We start from the raw sequence: 20,982 nt of genomic DNA, 5'->3' as shown, positions 1-20,982 counted from the left end.
TGGGGAATTGTATTAAAGGGGTCGCCACATCGTGGGGAATTGTATTAAAGGAGTCGCAGTACTATAAAGGTTGAGAACCACTGATGTACACAAACCCAGAGCAGGAAGGACACACATTATTATGTACTAAGTCAGGGGTCCTCAAACTACAGCCCGCGGGCTGGATACAGTCCACAAAGCCATTAATATGGTCTGCGTAGGACCATGAGGCTTCCCTGTCCACCCACTGGCCCCCATCCTTCAGCCAAGTACAGGCCTTACCTTCGCAAGCCCCACGGGCTGAAACTAAAAAATAAGGCCAAAGTTTTTGGCCAGCAGAGTGCTTCTGGGGGCCAGGGAGGCCAAAAACACGATGTGTGGAGGCCCCAGGTAGGGAAAAAGACGCCCTCCATCTCAGCTTCTTAGCTCGGGCTCCCTCTGTCCATTCATCCCTGGACTCAGGGCGGGGATCAACCAGTGAGCTCCAAGCGGGCAGTCATCCGCCGTGGCCCTGATGGTGGCTGGCCTGGGGAATAGATGCCTCACTGCTGCGGCTTCTAGCAGGCAGGGGGTTGATGTGGGCGGCACAGCCTCGCAGTCTCTGGCCGCCCCGCACCCACTGGCAGCCAGAGCAGGCGAGGATGCAAAAGGAGTGGCATCCACCAAGGTGCAAGTGTCCGGCAGCAGGGACTCCACCGCTGGCCCTCCAAGAAACAGGCATGGTGGCAGCAGCACTGGCATCGGCAGCAGGCAGAGTTGGGGGGAAGGCACGTGATACGGACCACCAGACGCGCCTGTTCCATCCCATGTGGCTGGAGACACACTCACATTTTCGGTTCTCCACTAGGTTGTTAAATTATGTGAATCGCACCTCTGGTCCCAAGTATGCAGGAGGTTGCTGCTGAGGGGTGCCTGCTTCCAGGTACTGGAGTAGACATAAACCTGCTACTTTCCCTCTCTAAGGAGGCCCAGCTCTTGGGCTGAGTGCCTTGCCTCCCTGGTTTGTTCTATTTGTTGATTGTAAGCTCCTTGGGACTGACTCCTAAACAACCCCAAAAAAAAACGGTCCAGCAAAAAGAAAAGTCAACCAAAAGAGCGACATGCAAACAAAAGCAAATAAAACAGCCCAGGAGCAAAACAAATTAATGTTTAATGTGGGTCTGTTGTTTAATGGACTGCTAAATTGGCCACGTCCACCAAGTCACATGATCACCTAGCCACACCCAGCCCCCCAACAGTCTGAGGGACTGTGAATTGGCCCCTGTTTAAAAAGTTTGAGGACCTGTAAACCAAGTGAACAGTTCTTATTTCGCAAAGAAACTAACAAAATAAAAACCTGGAAAGTTCTTGTAAAATGTAATATATCTAGCAAGGAACCACAGCCTATTTCTGAAGGAGACCTGGTGTCTCTATAGCCCACCAGGTTGTATTTCAGCCCTTAAAGATTGTTTGCTAGAGGATCCAAGAATAATGTGTTATGTATTTAAACTTTAGGAGGGAAGTTTGGGCGGGAATAAGCACGTTGCTGATTGGCTGATGCCTCAGCCAAAATAGTATTTAAAGAGGGGTTTTGCCTGTTGGTCTTTTGCTGGGTCACAATAAACTAAAGAGCTGTTGTCACTTATATGGTCTCCTGCCTCGTCATTGCCCAAACTTAACATTGGCGATGAAGGTGGGATACTGAGGCAGCGAGACCAGGAAAAGAGCTGAAGGAGTACGGATTCGCAAAACCCAGCCAGTATCAGAAGCGGTTACATAGCCATGTCCAGCTATACACCACCAGCGCCATTTGACCCTGCCAAGGAGAAATGGGGGTCGTACATGGTGTCAGGCCTGGAAACCATATTAGACTTTAGGGTTCCAGACGCTGCCACATTTTTCCCCTGAGGGGAGGAAGGGGGGCTGAGGGGTATGGTAACATTCTTCAAGCGGTCAAGGTCGGATGGTGTTCACATCTGTAGGAAGAGTGGCAAGAAGATATTCAAATGAACTGGGAGAACGTGGGACCATGTGACCATCAAAGGGGCCAGGGGGGTGGGACTCTTGGGGGTTGTATAACTGGGGAAAGAATCCGGAAATTCAGTTTTGGAATTTCACTCATCGTGTGCCAGTTTCCTCATGCTAGTAAAGATCTCTTAAAGACAATGGCTTCTGAGTTTTTTTTATGCAGAAGAGGTTTTTCTGGAACCTTGACATTATTCCAAAACTCCTAACTTTCTTTTGCTAACGGTACCCTCTCCTCCGCTCAGAGGGGGCCCGTTAGGGGGGTGCTGGGCCCCAGCCTCCGCAACCTCCACAGCAGTGCAAAGACCCAGTGAAGATGGAAGAGCAGCTATCTGAAAGCATGGATGCAGCACAGAAACTTGAATCTAACAATTTAGTTGAAATCACCGACTTCCCATCGGAAGATATGACTCAAAAACCCGAAGTGGTAGAGCCTGCTTGTCAGCTTGGAGCACGGCCCAAAGACTCCGATTCATGGGTAAGCTGTCGTTCAAACATTTTCCCGGGGCGGAATGGAGAGTCCCCTCCCTCTTCTCAACCTCATTGGAGGACAGTAAAACCTCGAATACTTAAAAACCCCTCGAAACCTTTCTCCCAAACAAGTTCGATGGGCTCAGTTTTTCAAACGGTTCCATTTCACCCTCAAATACATCCCCGGCGACCAAAATCTACTGGCTGACGCCCTATCTAGGAAACCACAATTTGACAGCCAATGCGAAGAGGTAATACATGCGATGATTCCCAATAGCGAACCGGCCAGCCAAGCAATTACTCGACCGCGATCACACCATAGTACTAACATCCCACCAAATAAACTACTAGCGGAATTAAAATCAGCACTCACTGACGATACTTGGTTTAAAGAAAACTTGCCACACCTCACCTTAAGGGATGGGATACCCTGGAAAGGAACCAAGATTTATGTACCCGTCGTTATGCGGCTGCCTATACTACAGAGAAGCCACGACTCTCGCCTAGGAGGTCACTTTGGATTTTTAAAGACTCTCCACTTGGCTAGAAGACAATTCTGGTGGCCAAAAATGAAATCAGATGTCGAAGACTATGTCCGGAGCTGTGCTACCTGCGCCACCATGAAGTCCAGACCAGGGAAACCCCCTGGACTCCTACAACCCGTAGCCGAACCCACCAGACCCTGGGAAGAGATTGCCATGGATTTTATTGTTGAACTCCCACCTAGTGGAGGACCTGCTAGGTCCGTAGTGAATAAAGCCCCCCTGATCTACGATCTTATACAGGGGGGGGGCTGCGGACCTTGTGGGCATTTCGGAGACTTGGTTGGGCATTGAAGGGGGGGTTCCCCTGGTGGAGATGTGCCCACCGGGTTTCCGGGCATTTCATCAGCCGAGGGCCCAAGGTAGGGGTGGAGGGGTGGCGGTGGTTATTAGAGAGAGTCTGGTGCCGATGGAGGCCACTGTTCCTCAGATAGCCGGTTGTGAATCCCTTTACGTGAAGTGGGGGCGTAGGATGCAGGTGGGCTTGTTAATCACGTACCTGGCTCCTTGCTGCATGGCAACAGCCCTGCCCGAGTTGCTGGAGTTGATAGCCGGGATGGCAGTTGATACCCCCAGGCTTATGGTCATGGGGGATTTCAACTTGCCATCAGCCGGTGTGTCGTCAACGGCGGCTCGGGAGTTCATGGCCTCCATGACGGCCATGGACCTGACCCAATTAATTGAGGGCCCCACCCACGTCGGGGGAAGCACACTGGATCTGATTTTTGTCTCTGGACAGTGGTTGAGTGATCTGGAAGTACAAGAATTAGCCATTGAACCTCTGTCATGGTCAGACCACTCTCTCCTTCGTCTGGACTTTCGGACCGCCGCTCCACACCGCAGGGAGACGGGACCAATACGTTGGTTCCGTCCCAGGCGACTGATGGACCCGGAGAGGTTCCTGATGGAGCTTGGGCCGCTCCCTGGCAATCTGGCCCATGGCTCGGCCGAGGAACTTGTTGCGGCCTGGGAACAGGCCGCGGTGGGCGCCTTGGACCGTGTCGTGCCTTTGCGGCATCTGACCCGGCGTAGATCTCAACCAGCTCCTTGGTTTTCCGAGGAGCTGAGGGAGATGAAACGCCGGAGAAGGCGCCTAGAGAGCGCGTGGAGGTCCAGCCGTTCCGAAGCTGACCGAACACTAGTTAGGTCTTTTACTCAGACCTATCTAGTGGCATTGAGGGAGGCCAAGCGGGCCTATGTCTCTACCCTCATTGCGTCAGCAGAGAACCGCCCAGCCGCCTTGTTTAGGGTGACTCGCTCCCTCCTTAACCAGGAGGGTTGCGATGACCCCTTACAGGGTTGTGCTGAGGATTTCAGCAGGTATCTGTTTGACAAAATTGCTCAGCTTCGGGACGGTCTGGACCAAAACTGGGTAGTTTTGGGCGAGGTGACGGAGGCTAGTCTTGTTGAGACCATCTGGGAGGAGTTTGACCCTGTGGCTCCCGAGGACATGGACAGGTTGCTGGGGCGGCTGAATGCCACCACATGTTTATTGGCCCGTGTGCCTCCTGGTTGGTGCTGGCCACCTGGGAGGTTACACGAGGCTGGCTCCAGGGGATTGTTAACGCTTCTCTGAGGGAGGGTGTTGTTCCCACCGCCTTGAAAGAGGCGGTGGTGAGACCCCTTCTCAAGAAGCCTTGGACCTGACCCAATTAATTGAGGGCCCCACCCACGTCGGGGGAAGCACACTGGATCTGATTTTTGTCTCTGGACAGTGGTTGAGTGATCTGGAAGTACAAGAATTAGCCATTGAACCTCTGTCGTGGTCAGACCACTCTCTCCTTCATCTGGACTTTCGGACCGCCACTCCACACCGCAGGGAGACGGGACCAATACGTTGGTTCCGTCCCAGGCGACTGATGGACCCGGAGAGGTTCCTGATGGAGCTTGGGCCGCTCCCTGGCAATCTGGCCCATGGCTCGGCCGAGGAACTTGTTGCGGCCTGGAAACAGGCCGCGGTGGGCGCCTTGGACCGTGTCGTGCCTTTGCGGCATCTGACCCGGCGTAGATCTCAACCAGCTCCTTGGTTTTCCGAGGAGCTGAGGGAGATGAAACGCCGGAGAAGGCACCTAGAGAGCGCGTGGAGGTCCAGCCGTTCCGAAGCTGACCGAACACTATTTAGGTCTTTTACTCAGACCTATCTAGTGGCATTGAGGGAGGCCAAGCGGGCCTATGTCTCTACCCTCATTGCGTCAGCAGAGAACCGCCCAGCCGCCTTGTTTAGGGTGACTCGCTCCCTCCTTAACCAGGAGGGTTGCGATGACCCCTTACAGGGTTGTGCTGAGGATTTCAGCAGGTATCTGTTTGATAAAATTGCTCAGCTTCGGGACGGTCTGGACCAAAACTGGGTAGTTTTGGGCGAGGTGACGGAGGCTAGTCTTGTTGAGACCATCTGGGAGGAGTTTGACCCTGTGGCTCCCGAGGACATGGACAGGTTGCTGGGGCGGCTGAATGCCACCACATGTTTATTGGACCCGTGTCCCTCCTGGTTGGTGCTGGCCACCTGGGAGGTTACACGAGGCTGGCTCCAGGGGATTGTTAACGCTTCTCTGAGGGAGGGTGTTGTTCCCACCGCCTTGAAAGAGGTGGTGGTGAGACCCCTTCTCAAGAAGCCTTCCCTGGACCCAGCTGTTTTGAGTAACTATCGTCCAGTCTCCAACCTTCGCTTTGTGGCGAAGGTTGTTGAGAGTGTGGTGGCACACCAGTTACTCCAGTACCTGGATGAATCTGTCTATCTAGACCCGTTCCAGTCTGGTTTCCGACCCGGGTACAGCACAGAGACAGCTTTGGTCGCATTGGTGGATGACCTCTGGAGGGCCCGGAATAGAGGTTATTCCTCTGCCCTGGTTCTCCTTGATCTCTCAGCGGCTTTTGATACCATCGACCATGGTATCCTGCTGCGGCGGTTGGGGGGATTGGGTGTGGGAGGCACCGTGTTTCGGTGGTTCTCATCCTATCTCTCCGACCGATCGCAGACGGTGTTGGCAGGGGGACAGAGGTCGACCTCGAGGCGCCTCCTTTGTGGGGTGCCACAGGGGTCGGTTCTCTCGCCTCTCCTGTTCAACATCTACATGAAGCCGCTGGGCGAGGTCATCAGTGGTTTGGGGGTGAGTTATCAACTGTACGCGGATGACACCCAGCTGTACATTTCCACCCCTGACCACCCCAATGTAGCTGTTGAAGTGTTGTCTCGGTGTGTGGAGGCTGTACGGGTCTGGATGGGGAGAAACAGGCTCAAGCTCAACCCCTCCAAGACTGAGTGGCTGTGGATGCCGGCATCCCGGTACAGCCAGCTGCAACCGCGGCTGACTATTGGGGGAGAATCATTGGCCCCAATGGAGAGGGTGCGCAATTTGGGGGTTCTCCTGGATGGACGGTTGTCTTTTGAAGATCACTTGGCGACTGTCTCCAGGAGAGCTTTTTACCAGGTTCGCCTGGTCCGCCAGTTGCGCCTCTTTCTAGACCGGGATGCCTTATGCACGGTCACTCACGCCCTCGTCACTTCTCGCCTGGACTACTGTAACGCCTCTACATGGGGCTCCCTTGAGGTGCACCCGGAGACTTCAGTTAGTTCAGAATGCAGTCAGCTGGTGATAGAGGAGCCACTCGTGGCTCCCATATAACACCGATCCTCGAGGCTGCACTGGCTACCTGTGGTTTTCCGAGTGCACTTCAAGGTGTTGGTTACCACCTTTAAAGCGCCCATGGCATAGGACCGATATCTTCGGGACCGCCTTCTGTTACCACATGCCTCCCACCGCCGGCACGCCTCATAGAGAGGGCCTCCTCAGGGTGCCGTCAGCCAAACAGTGCAGGCTGGCGACCCCCAGGGGGAGAGCCTTCTCTGTGGGGGCACCTACCCTCTGGAATGAGCTTCCCCCAGGACTTCGACAACTTCCAGACCTCCGGACCTTTCACCGCGAGCTTAAAACATATATATTCTTTCGAGCAGGACTGGCTTAAATAGGGTTTTAATATGGATTTTATTGGGGTTTCTTTTATATTTTGTATTGTATTTTAAATTTAGGCTATTGGAATAAGTTTTTTAAATATTGTTTTTATTGAAATGTATCGTTTTTATTTTATCTGCCTGTTCACCGCCCTGAGTCCTTCAGGAGAAGGGCGGTATACAAATTAAATTATTATTATTATTATTATTATTATTATTATTAAATACAGTGATATGGACCATAGTAGACTTGTTCTCTAAACAGGCCCACTTCACTGCGTGCAGTGGATTGCCATCGGCGAGAAAGTTAGCAAAGCTCTTCGTCAAACACATCTACAGACTGTATGGAGTTCCTAAAAGGATAATATCCGACAGTGGTGTTCAATTCACAGCCAAGTTCTGGAGGGAGTTCCTACAGTCCATTGGGTCATCTCAAGGACTTAGTTCTGGGTTCCATCCGCAGACCAATGGAGCGGCTGAAAAACTAAACTCGATGGTAGAACAATACATACGGTGTTATGTAAATTACCAGCAAGAAAACTGGTCAGATTTGTTACCATTTGCAGAAGTCGCATATAATAATGCTGTACACAGCAGCACGGGGTTAACCCCTTTTCAAGTAACCACTGGCATGGACTTCGTTCCAATGCCGGAACTCCCTGTGCAACCCCCCACTTCCGTTTCCCTAACGGACTGGATGAATTCGTTGAAAAAAGGCTGGGAGAATACAAAAAAGGCCTTAGCTGTGACAGCTCGGAATTACAAAGCCCAAGCTGACAAACACCGTTCCCTTCAACCCCCTGTTCGCATTGGAGATAAAGTCTTTTTATCTACTAAGTATCTGAGATTGAGAATACCCAGCAGAAAATTCGGTCCAAAATTTTTGGGTCCTTTCCCCATTGTAAAAATTATTAATCCCGTTACCGTCCAACTCAAGCTCCCTCGAATGTTGGGGAAAATATACCCGGTATTCCATACCAGCTTATTAAAACCTGCTAGACAGTCTGGTCTGAGACATCAACCTGCCGCTCCCCCACCACCCTTGATAATCCAAGGTGAAACCCACTATGAAATCAAGAAAATCCTTGACTCTAGACTATATAGAGGTCAATTACAATATTTAGTCCACTGGAAGGGATATCCATTATCTGAATCTACTTGGGTCAAAAGTTGGAAAGTAAATGCGGACAATTTGATTAAACAATTTCACGACACTTTCCCTGACAAACCTAAAAAACCTCTTGGAGAGGGGAGGGGGGGGGTAGAAGGGAAGTGTGGACCACTGACACTCTTCTTTATCGACTCTTTGTTTTCTTTCCTAGGATATAGCTTCTTTTCCAAGGGGGGACGCCTGTCAGGCCTGGAAACCATATTAGACTTTAGGGTTCCAGACACTGCCACATTTTTCCCCTGAGGGGAGGAAGGGGGGCTGAGGGGTATGGTAACATTCTTCAAGCGGTCAAGGTCGGATGGTGTTCACATCTGCAGGAAGAGTGGCAAGAAGATATTCAAATGAACTGGGAGAACGTGGGACCATGTGACCATCAAAGGGGCCAGGGGGGTGGGACTCTTGGGGGTTGTATAACTGGGAAAAGAATCCGGAAATTCAGTTTTGGAATTTCACTCATCGTGTGCCAGTTTCCTCACGCTAGTAAAGATCTCCTAAAGACAATGGCTTCTGAGTTTTTTTTATGCAGAAGAGGTTTTTCTGGAACCTTGACACATGGCTCGTTTCGAGTGTTTCCTCGAAGCAAACGAACTACAGGGAGTCTCGGACAATCGGAAGCGTGCTTACTTCCTAAGTCACTGCGGACCGAAGGTTTTCGATACCGCCGAATCGCTGTCAGAATCAACGCCGGTACAGTCGGTACCATGGCAAACACTGCAAATGACACTGAAAGCACACTATGCTCCGGTGCCGTCGAAGTTTGTTCAGCGTTTCGAGCTAAGACAGAGAGTTCAGTGAGAGGGTGAATCGATAAGCGTGTACATGGCCGCATTAAGGAAAGACGCGAACCACTGTGAGTACCGGGATTTGGATGACTCCCTACTGGAACAACTCATTTGTGGGGTCCGGGACATTCGTTTACAGAGGAGGTTGCTGTCCAAAAGCAACCTAACCCTAGCCCTGGCCCTGGACGAGGCAAGGGCACACGAGATGTCCACCAAAGCGGCGAAGACCCTACAGAAACCGAACACACCGAAAACCGGCACGAAAGCAACGCCAGTCCACAGCGAAGTCGTCGAGGCCGAATCCGGGGGCGAGGAAGAGGATGAGGTCTTCCATACCGGAAGGGCAGAGAGAGGCAACCGGGACGAGTGCGTGAGCTGCGGAGGCCAACACCAATGACAAAATTGCAGATTCAAGGACTCGTCGATCACGATCATGTCCTGGGACACCGTCGCGAGGAACCTGCCAGATGTCGCGAAACGCCAGCTACAAACCCAAAAGCTGAGAGTGCAAGACTACCAGGAAAACCGGATCCCTTTTCGAGGAGTCACGTCCGTCAAAGTGAGATACGGGAATTTTAAGAAAACTTTACCGATCACCATCGTAGACGGAAACCTTCCAAGCTTGCTAAGCCTGGACTGGTTCAGAGCCCTAGGGATGAAAGTGACCGGGGTTCACAGAAATGGAGTCAACCTAAAAGATGAAATGCTGAAAGAGTTCAAGGACGTCTTCCAGGACTGCCTGGGCAAGTACGTGGGGACCCCTATTTCGTTTAATTTAGATCCCCAGGTGGCTCCCATTAGGTTAAAGGCTAGGAGGGTCCCCTTCGCCCTTAAGCCAAAGATTGACCGGGAGTTAGAGAAACTAGTAAACCAGGGCATACTAGTCCCCGTCGACCATGCCAAATGGGAGACACCGATTGTGACCCCAGTCAAACCAGACGGATCAGTCCGGATTTGCGCTGACTACAAGGCAACGCTCAACAAAGCGTTGCAAAAGAGCGCATACCCCGTTCCCGTAGTGCAACATCTGTTACACTCATTGGGACAAGGGCAGGTCTTCGCCAAACTCGATTTGGCTCAAGCCTACCAACAATTGCCCGTAGACAATGACACAGCCGAGGCGCAAACGATTGTAACGCATCGAGGTGCTTTCAAATGCACTCGAATCCAGTTTGGAGTCAGCATAGCCCCAGGGTTGTTCCAAAATCTAATGGAACATCTGTTACAGGGAATACCGGGGGTCGTGCCATACTTTGACGACGTACTAGTTTCAGCAGAGAACCTAGATGAGTTAGGGGCCAAACTACGGAAGGTCTTGGGCATTTTCAGGTCTGCTGGACTTAAGGTCAAGCTAAACAAATGCCAGATAGGAGTTGAATCCATAGAATTCTTGGGGTACCAAATAGACAGAGAAGGCATCCACCCCACGGAGAGCAAAGTGCGAGCCATTAAAAAGGCTCCGGCTCCCAAAAATAAGGCTGAGTTACAGGCATTTTTGGGGCTTGTGAATTTCTATGCAGTTTTCTTGCGAAATAAGGCAACAGTAGCAGAGCCGCTGCACAAGCTATTGGCAAAAAAGGCTGTTTGGACGTGAGGCAAGGTTGAGGCTAGGGCATTCGAGGGCGTTAAGAACCTTTTGTCCAGTGATAGCCTGCTAATCCAATACAACGGGACATTACCACTAGTGCTAGTCTGCGATGCGTCACCCTACGGGGTAGGGGCTGTCCTCAGCCATAGGCTACCGAACGGAGCGGAAGCCCCCATAGCATATTTCTCCCGTACGATGTCAGCAGCAGAAAGAAACTACAGCCAGCTAGACAGAGAGGCCCTGGCCATAGTTTCGGGAGTTAAAAAATTCCACGAATACCTATTTGGGCGACAATTCGAAATAGTAACAGACCACAGACCACTATTGGGACTCCTGGCGGGGGACCGTCCAACTCCGGTTGCACTATCGCCCAGAATGACCCGTTGGACTATCTTCCTGGTGGCGTACTCGTACAAATTGTCCCACCATCCGGGGAAGGACCTAGGACACGCAGACGCATTGAGTAGATGCCCCTTACCAGAGACGATCGAAGACCCGACCCCAGGGATGCCCATCCTATTAATTGACTCTCTAGACTCCGGCCCAGTCACTTCTAAGGAAGTGACTAGGGCATCATACAGAGACATTATTATAAGGACTGTAATCGATTGGGTACAGAGGGGATGGCCCGATGCACTGGGAGACCGTTTCAAAGACTTTACAAAAAACGCTCGGAACTGTCGGTTCAAGGGGGTTGTCTGTTATGGGGGGATAGAGTGGTTATTCCAGAGAAACTGCGAGAAAATGTGTTGGAACTGTTACATGTGGGGCACCCGGGGATTGTGAGGATGAAAAGCCGGGCAAGGAGTTATGTGTGGTGGCCACAAATGGATAAAGACATTAGCGACAGGGTAGGAAAATGCCAGGCCTGCCAAGAGTCAAGGCCACTACCCCCAACAGCCCCCATAAGAGAGTGGGAGAAACCCCAGGGTTCTTGGTCCAGGATCCACATAGACTTTGCTGGGCCATTCCATGGGCAAACCTTTTTAATCGTGGTAGACGCATTTTCAAAGTGGTTAGAAATATTGCTCATGAAATCCACAACAGCCGAAGCCGTAATTACAACATTGCGGCACCTTTTTGTAACACACGGGTTGCCAGACACCCTAGTGTCCGACAACGGCCCGCAATTCACGGCTACCCAATTCGAGGGGTACTTAGCAGAAGAGGGCATCCGACATGTCCTCTCGGCGCCTTTCCACCCGGCAACAAACGGACTTGCAGAACGATTCGTTCGCAGTGCCAAGAAAGCGCTATCCAGAATCAACCCCGGTGATTGGCAAGCCAAAATCGATACCTTTCTAGCGGTACAACACAGAACCCCCTGTGTAGCCACAGGGCGCAGCCCATCCAAACTATTGATGGGAAGGAAACTCAGGTGTCCCTTAGATCGATTAAACCCAACATACTCCCCTGACAGGTACCAAGGCATCCAGGAAAAAACCAGGGAAATGGCAACGGGTGATTTAGTGTGGGCACATAACTATAGTGAAGGCCTAGTATGGCTTAAAGGAACAATCACTGGAGTAACAGGTCCAAAATCATATATAGTGGACATGGGGGATGGCCGAGTATGGAGGCGCCACATAGATCAATTACGTAAAAGGGTACAAAACAAACCAGAAACCGCGCAACCAGACCCTGACTACCAAATATTTGAACCAACAGCTAACTCAAACCCGCGGCGATCGGAGGACTTATCTGAACTTGAAGAAGTCCAGCGACGCCAACCAACTCCTCCTGAAGACTGCAGGGACGACTCTGCAAGTAATCCAGGGCCGGAGGGCCCAGAGGAGGAGCTGGGAGGAACAAACAGTCCCTCCGACCAACTCGACTCACTCCCAGGGATTGAATTGCGCAGGTCAGAAAGAGTTAGGAGACGCCCTGTCTACCTGTGTGACTACGTGGAAAAATAACATGCAAATTCCATGCAAAAAAGTGGCTCAATGCGTTCTGGGAGGGGAAGAGTGTTATGTATTTAAACTTTAGGAGGGAAGTTTGGGCGGGAACAAGCACGTTGCTGATTGGCTGATGCCTCAGCCAAAATAGTATTTAAAGAGGGGTTTTGCCTGTTGGTCTTTTGCTGGGTCACAATAAACTAAAGAGCTGTTGTCACTTGTATGGTCTCCTGCCTCGTCATTGCCCAAACTTAACATAATGTTTCCACTGAATTTTGCCAACAGCAAATACATTTTAAGACCTTAAATGCTAAGGGGAAGTGAGAAGTCTGATTCATAATGGTGTTGAGAAGCACCCAGTTTATATATAGGATTTGTTACCATGAGATGGGGTAATAGTCACCAAACTAAGAAGCTTTAAAAAGAGAACTCACAAAGATGTTTGTGGCCACTATAGAGCAACACAACCAAAAGCCCATTACTCCTACTTTACTTCTCATCTGGATCCCCTGAGATACAAGAGGCTGGCCTAGAGCAACCTATGTTTTGATAGGAGGAAAAGTCTGAATGCTTGCAGGATCAAGGTAGCCATGGATCATGCAAGCATTCAAAGGAGAAGAGACTTTGAATTTTGGAAATTTGGAAGTGATCTGCAATTGGATGCCATTCGGAAGCCAACTTTCTCCACCCATATTCTTCTAACAGGATGCATATCTCTACAGAAAAGGAGTTTATTTCATCACCCCACTTATGTTAGCTAAATATTTGCTGAGAAATGCTCATATTGCAAAGGCATATTTGAGAATAAATATTGGGCAATCTCTGTGTCTTTGGGGTGGGGGTTAAGTAATTCAAATTACAATAAGTTTGCAGGACGTTTTTGTAGAGTTTGTTACTTGAATTTTACTGAATCTGCCTGTATGCAGTATGTTCGCCCTTTAATTGAGTTCTTCAACCATGGTGTGAACAACAAAATATTGGCAGAGGTGGGTCAGCAGAACAAGCAAAGACTGGGTGAAGTGACATCTATTCATATGGTTCTCTGAGGGAAGAGAGAATTGTAACATGTATAAGGTCATGTCATCATGCAAATGCCATAAGTAATGTTCTTACATGGGACATTGTGACCAATCTATGTAATTGTGGCATTTAGAAAATAATATCACTTTGATGTTATTGTTTCACTCACTGCTATGTACAGTATATTGCCAACCATCTGACAATGAGATCTTAGCAGGGTCTTGGAATATGTATGCGCTGATTTTATTTTTACTATAGCTTATTAAAATAGGTGAGAACAGTTGAGTTCACAAACTGAATAAAGCCCTAAGTCCTGGTTTGGAAATCACAATGAGCGTTATACATCAACCATTAGAAATAAAATAAGTTGAGCACAAGACAGAAATCAAGATATTTTTCTTTAAAATGTACAAAATGATGACACTGACATGCTAATGACTGCATAGCTCTGGTTACAACATGCCAAACCAAGTAGTAAGAAGAACCGAGAAGTAAGGAGAAATTTTTTGACAGAACAATTAATCGATGGATTAGCTCGCCTCCTGAAGTTGTGGATGCTCGATCACTGGAGATTTTCAAAAATAGATTGGACAATGATTTCACCAGGATGGTGTAAGGCAGAGGTCTTCAAACTTGGTAGCTTTAAGACTTGTGGACTTCAACTCCCAGAATTCTCCAGCCAGCTATGCTGGGAGTTGAAGTCCAGAAGTCTTAAAGCTGCCAAGTTTGAAGACCTCTGGTATAAGGTCTCCTGCCTTGAGCAGGGAGATGGACTAGAAAACCTCTATGATTCTATGTTCTATGTCCTATTTATAAAAAGAGCATATTGTATTGCATATTGCATCCTGAAATTAACCTTTTAAGGACATTATAATACAGATTAAGTTTTATAATATCTGCAACTATATCCACAGAAAGTTGTCATTGCTTCCTGGTACATATCACAAAAAGAGAACCATTTTTATTCTACTGTCATTCTTTGATTGGAAGTGAGAGAGCAAAAAGTTTCAGAACTGGTCCAAGACATTTTGCTCCTCACCATTGTATAGAGCTGAATGGATTAGTTACTGCCATGTATTTCAGCAATAGACAGAAGTTTATTGTAGGGAAGTTTATTCTCTATTTAAACATATCCCTACCATCTGTCATCTTTGAGTTCAACAGGAAACAAAGTCTCTTACAAGCATAGATAATTTCCCACCCAGTATGCACCAAACACCGGAAGCATTGCCCCACCGTACTACCAGTCTAATGTGCATGGTAGCCATGCTTTTTTCTGGACTTGTATTTGTAAAAGAAAATATTGATTATGGGCGGCACATATGCAGGATACCTCATGATCATGATCCTATTCCTCCTTGTCAATTAGAATAGAATAGAATAGAATAGAATAGAATAGAATAGAATAGAATAGAATAGAATAGAATAGAATAGAATAGAATAGAATAGAATTTTTTTATTGGCCAAGTGTGATTGGATACACAAGGAATAATTGTACAAATTATGTGTGTACAAATTATATACAACTCTCAGTGTACATAAAAGAAAAGATACGTTCATCAAGGTGCAACATTTACAACACAAATGATGGTCAATATATCAATATAAATCATAAGGATTACCAGCAACAAAGTTACAGTCATACAGTCGTAAGTGGAAAGAGATTGGTGATGGGAACGATGAGAAGATTAATAGTTAATAATTAACACTGAGTGCTGTAGAAGGGTTCTTCTATAACAAGCCATTTTCACCTCTTCAAAATAAGAGGTGGAACCAAAACCACAGGACACTAAAATTAAACATGCACAGATACATACAGAACAACTATTTTTGATCTAGGAACATCAAACAAAGCTTCCCTTCCTTTTTTTTTTTTTATAGTCTTACTCAATATCACTGCTCTACGCCAATGATCTCTATGCTTTTCACATTCCCAACAAATTGATTAAGCTAACGTCTCTATTCTTATTTTTTCCATATGTTTGGTTTTTAGACCTGAAGGAAGTGGGGGATCTGTCACAAACCAACTCTCTATTTACAAATCACAAAAGAAGCTCTGATCTTATGTTTCCTTTGGCAATAAATTAATCTCAGAGAAAAGGATCAACAATGCAGACGGCACCACATAGTTGATTTTTGTCTGGCACAGAATTAAGAATCCAATTAGCACTTGGAAAGAGGCTTCCAAGGAGTGCTGAGTTGAGGCCTAGACCAGGAAATAGTACATGTAAAAGAAAACTGGATAGCATTACTGATCGCAATGAAACATTAGCCAGCAGTGTATGGGAGCTATTAAAAAAGCAAATATTATTTGGGATACACTAACAGGAATTAGAATCCAGAATATGGGAAGCAATCAGAGGTGGGTTTCAGCAGGTTCTGACCAGTTCTGGAGTACTGGTAGCGGAAATTTTGAGTAGTTTGGAGAACCGGTAGTAAAACTTCTGACTGGCCCCTCCCCCATCTATTCTCTGCCTCCCAAGTCCCAGCTGATTGGGAGGGAATGGAGATTTTACAGTATCCCTCCCCTGCCATGCCCACCAAGCCACACCCACCATGCCATGCCACACCCACTAAGCCACACCCACAGAACCAGTATTAAAAAAAAATGAAATCCACCACTGGAAGCAATTGTCTTAAGATACTCTGTTCCTGGCATCAGCATTGAAGAAGGACGTTAACATACCAAAGCAAATTCAGAAAAATGCTATCAAAGGTAGGAAAGGAGGACAGGCAGTATGGAAACAAAGCCCAGTGTGGAATGATTAAAGGATCTGGTGTGTTTAACCTGCAGGAAAGGCAACCAAGGCAAGATACAATAGCATTTTTCGAATACCAGAAGGACTGCCACTCAGAGCCGAGAATGAACTCATTCTCTCTTGTCTCGAGAATGAACTCATTCTCTCTTGTCTTGGGAGACAGGACCAGAATTAACAAGGTTAAAATTACAAAGGAAGAGGTTCAGACTAGACATTAAGAAACACTATACATATCAATGGCACAGAATTCCTTATGACTTGGTGAATTCCCCTTTGCTAAAGAACTTCAGATAGAGGCTGTATGGTGACCTAGAGATGCCCCAGAATATTTGGCACTGAACAGAGGGCTGATAGATCAACAACTTGCCTCATGCATTGATGGTTTTGTTGACAGAACTAGATGCACACGGTGCAAAAATAAGTAGATCTTGTTATTAAGAAAACCAAAGAAACTATTCACTTCCAGAAAATTTAGGAATGGGTACATGACATAGAATAACCTGTACAAAGAACCAGTGTCCAGAAACCTCTTATTGGAGAATAACTTTATTATCAATTTATTCGAATCATAAATCCTTACGACTGGGAAAGATTCAACTAGTGCAAAACGCGGAGGTGTGGGCAGTTATATGTGGTCCAAGGATTGAACATGTTGCACCTCTGCTTTGCAAGATAAATTGATTGCCACTTTGCTTTGGGGTCCAATTAAAGCCATATTGAGCTGCGGTGGCGCAGTGGTTAGAGTGCAGTACTGCAGGCTACTTCTGCTGATCACCGGCTGCCAGCAGTTTGGCAGATCGAATCTCACCAGTCTCAAGCCTTCCATCCTTCCACGATGAGTAAAATGAGGACCCGGATTGTTGGGGGCAATAGGCTGACTCTGTAAACCTGCTTAGAGAGGGCTGTAAAGCATTGTGAAGCGGTATATAAGTCTAAGTGCTATTGCTATTGCATATATGGCATGGGACCAGATTATTGGATGGGCCACTTCTCCCCAGGTACAACATGTCTAGCAGGAGAGCATGTTGAAAGTCCATCAGTCAGGGAATTTTATCATGCGGGACCTGGAACGAGAGCCTTTTCTACCATGTCCTCTCTCCTGTGAAATATTATTCTGCTGAAGATGACACTGGCCCAGCCCTATTGGCCTTCCAGAAGGCCCTTAAAATATGATTCCGTCACCTGACTTGGAGATCGCTTGGCAGAGAAGAACTTGCTAGATCAGTTGTCACCAACCAGTGGTCCGTGAGAAAATTTTGGTGGTCCACAGAAAAATTATTTGCCTTTTTTATATTGCACTAAATACTATTTATTTTTTAAAAAAAATCATATTAGTGGTCCGCAGGATTTAAAATTATGAATTTAGTGGTCCCTGAGGTCCGAAAGGTTGGTGACCCTTGTGCTAGGTGGCTGTATGATCGTTAACTGAATTGTTAACTCTTATAGGCTTTTTCAACATTTTGTTCTTTCTTGTTTTTATTTTAATTTAAAGCTGTTATTTTTTAATAGTCTTTATGTATCTGGACTGCTTTTATTATGTTCACCGATAATCATTATGTGAGATTGATGGCTATGCAAATATGATCAATATATAAACTAAAATTGAGGAATCAGTGTAAATTATCTGCCAACGAATGCTGGCTTTCTAGTTGAATTCTCACATCATAATGTGATTTACTTGTTTCGGGATTACTGTAATATGATAATACATCTACTGTGACTGGTAAACTGTGCTTTATGTTTTAGTGCTATGTGTAACTCAACCAACTTTATTTAAGAAACCACCATTAACAAAATTGTAGCTCAAACAACATTAAAACAGTTCAGTGCAAGAAACACGAGGATCTACTGAAGTAATCTTATTTCTGCTTTCTCAAAAATAAATTCAGTACGATTTACTACTCCATAAATAAACTACAGTTCAATTGCTAAAATGTATATTAAATATTTTGAGTATATGGAATACAATCTTCAATTGGGAAAAATATTCTGAATTTAGACACAGCCAATTTGACTTCTCTCACTAACTCGTATACCATTTTTTTCCAGAAAAGAATATTAAAATCGATACAGATCTTGATGGAAAGTGACCAATAACTGGAATCCTTGATGCAATCTGAGCTAGATTGTTTGCTTGGAGACATTTCATTACCAAATAGGTAACATCGTCAATGCCCATAAACTCCTCATTTCAATTAAACAGTTCTGATGCACAATTTACTTTAATATTTTGTTTAAACGTGATACAAGAAGAAGGCAATTTGACGGAACCTAATTACATGCGACAGCATGTACATTTTTGTAATAACAATGTTTAAAAATGTCACTTTGACGTATTTGCTATAGGAAAGGAAAAGGCGGTGAAAAGCAACAAGAACACTTTTTCAAGATCAGTTTTATTAATGTATCATTTTCAGTCACGGTACATTCAATAATGTGATACTTGTACCATAAGCTATGTCCAGATCAAACAAATATATATTAACACAATATAAATACTTACGCTAAAACTGATAGTTTTTTTGGAACTCTAAGTTAATTCACAGCCATTACCATATTTTCCCAATAATTTGTATTAAAAGAGCAAAAGGGGAGAAACAAAGAAGGACACAACAAAATAAAGATACTTTATGAAGGAAGAAGTAATATTTCCTATTTCTCCTATTATATTAGAAGTGTCTTATGTGAAATCATAAAGAATTCAAAAAGTCAATATACAGAAATTCTAGTTCAAAATTCTGAGAGTTGTACTCTCAGTACAACATCTGGATCAAATAATCTACTACTCTACTGTTATAGTGGAAAAAATATCATCTTTACCACACATTTTTAATTAAAACCCTATTTTTTCCATGCATCTTCATGGTCTACCTGCCATAGGATTCACAGACTTAATCATCTCACTTTACCTTGCTGTTGCTCTGTCAAACTGAGAAAGTATATACATGTTTTGTTTTGTTTTTAATCAGAATTTCTTATTTTAAACTAGGTATCCCCCAGAGAGTATTCATGCTTCTTCTGAACAAAATTGTAGGAATGCATACAAGAAACATCCCTCTTACAAATAATGCTTTTGTCCTGCCTGCCAGTGGCAGCTAGACAAGAAGGACCCCCCCACACACACACACACATATATATTGCAACTAGATTTTTGGATTAATTTGTACTCTTGGCCTTTTTCATTTCTGTACAGCCAAAACATTCCTGCGCATAAATGAACTTTCACACCTCTGATGATGCAGAGGCCAGAATAATATGTTATGCACAATGCAACTGGTATGCACGGATCAAATTTATAGAGTTCGAGGGATAGTTTATGAGTAAGGGCGTGTATCAAATTGAAAACAGCTCAGCCACAAACTGGTTAATAGGGCTCTCCTGAAATCCGTCACTTAGATCTACGTGGGTGCGAGCGCCTATCACTTTAACTGCAGGGTCACACAAGAATCCATAACGAGTACAAATTATGAATTCAACTGTCTTGGGTTAGAATAGAATAGAATAGAATAGAATAGAATAGAATAGAATAGAATAGAATAGAATTTTTTTAATTGGCCAAGTGTGATTGGACATACAAGGAATTTGTCTTGGTGCATGTGCTCTCAGTGTACATAAAAAGACAAGATACCTTCATCAAGGTACAACACTTACAACACTTAATGATAGTCATAGGGTACAAATTTAACACTTAATGATACAACACTTAATGATAGTCATAGGCTACAAACTGTCTTGAGTTCAGGGTATAATTCAAGGGATAACGGGACTGCTAGGTCCCACGCAGGATTCAACCCTCTTTGGGGTGTTCTCAAGTCGTGTGCGTTTTCACGATTTTCCACTACTCTTGTTAGGTCGACCCTCCCTTACATACAGACCGCTTTTATTTAAAAAAATTAGTTTGCCCAGCAGTCCGGATCTGTTGTCGTTTTTCACCCCATTGCCGAACTCCGGAATTTCCTGGCTATTTTGTCGATTGCCTCTACTCATCGGCTCCTACCCTCCCTCCGTAGTTAACGTCGTTCCCACCCCTTCCGTACCTTTTTTTACGCCAGAGAGGTCCCTTCCCTCGGTTGCTTCCTAAAAGCTTCGTCTTCCCTGAAAGCCGATCGTTGGTTTTTTTTAAATCCACTCGGTAAAGTCCCAAGTCCCAGTTCTTCTTCGAAGCAAGAATTCGGCTGAGTTCCGTATCTTCGGGATCTGCGCCGCAAGAGGCGGGAAGAGGAAACGAGGCGTGGGGCAGCGGCCCAGGCTGCTGTCACAGTCACACTGAAATCAGAAGTGAAAGTAAAAAATAAAAGTCTGCTTAGAGGAGATGGAGGGAGAAAAGGGAAAGGGCCGGGATAGGCTCGGAGGCTGGGGAGAGGCTCTGATGTAGAGCTTGGCTTTAGGATTCCCTTTTTTTCTAGTGGATTTAAGAAATTCGGAAGGGGATTCTCCTTGATCCGAAAAACAAACAAACAAACGTCTGGGCAGGATTTGCTTTTTATTTTTATTTATTTATTTTTGTCAATCATATATAAGATAACAGATAAAAGTATAAACATCATTTGGATACATGAAAAGAGTAAGTAAACAAGGACAGGGATGGAAGGCACGCAGGTGCACTTATGCACGCCCTTTACAAACCTCTTAGGAATGGGGTGAGTTCAACAGTAGACAGTTTAAGGTTAAAGTTTTGGGGCTTTGGGGAAGAAACTACAGAGTCAGGTAGTGCATTCCAGCCATTGACCACTCTGTTGCTGAAGTCGTCTTTTCTGCAATCGAGTTTGTGTCTGCATATTTCGAACCGAATAATAACCGAACTTGAGTAAGGCACATT

The 20,982-nt window shown here is 46.1% G+C and overlaps 1 protein-coding gene across 3 annotated transcripts in view; it reads right to left on the bottom strand.

The window, feature by feature from the left end:
* The window catches only part of STAT6 (signal transducer and activator of transcription 6), a 114,922-nt gene extending 94,476 nt beyond the window's left edge, over positions 1–20,446 (bottom strand). For 2 of the 3 annotated variants that reach the window (XM_058167390.1, XM_058167391.1), the window contains exon 1: positions 20,201–20,445. The gene's annotated coding sequence lies outside the window, so the exon portion shown is untranslated. Of the gene's footprint in view, positions 1–20,200 lie in introns of all 3 variants that reach the window. The other variant, XM_058167392.1, reaches the window with a different exon arrangement.
* Positions 20,447–20,982: the final 536 nt, after the last annotated feature.

Source organism: Ahaetulla prasina, chromosome 2 (assembly GCF_028640845.1).
Source record: "Ahaetulla prasina isolate Xishuangbanna chromosome 2, ASM2864084v1, whole genome shotgun sequence".
In the NCBI taxonomy this organism is placed as follows: domain Eukaryota; kingdom Metazoa; phylum Chordata; class Lepidosauria; order Squamata; family Colubridae; genus Ahaetulla; species Ahaetulla prasina.
This window is presented reverse-complemented; position numbering and strand designations above follow the sequence as displayed.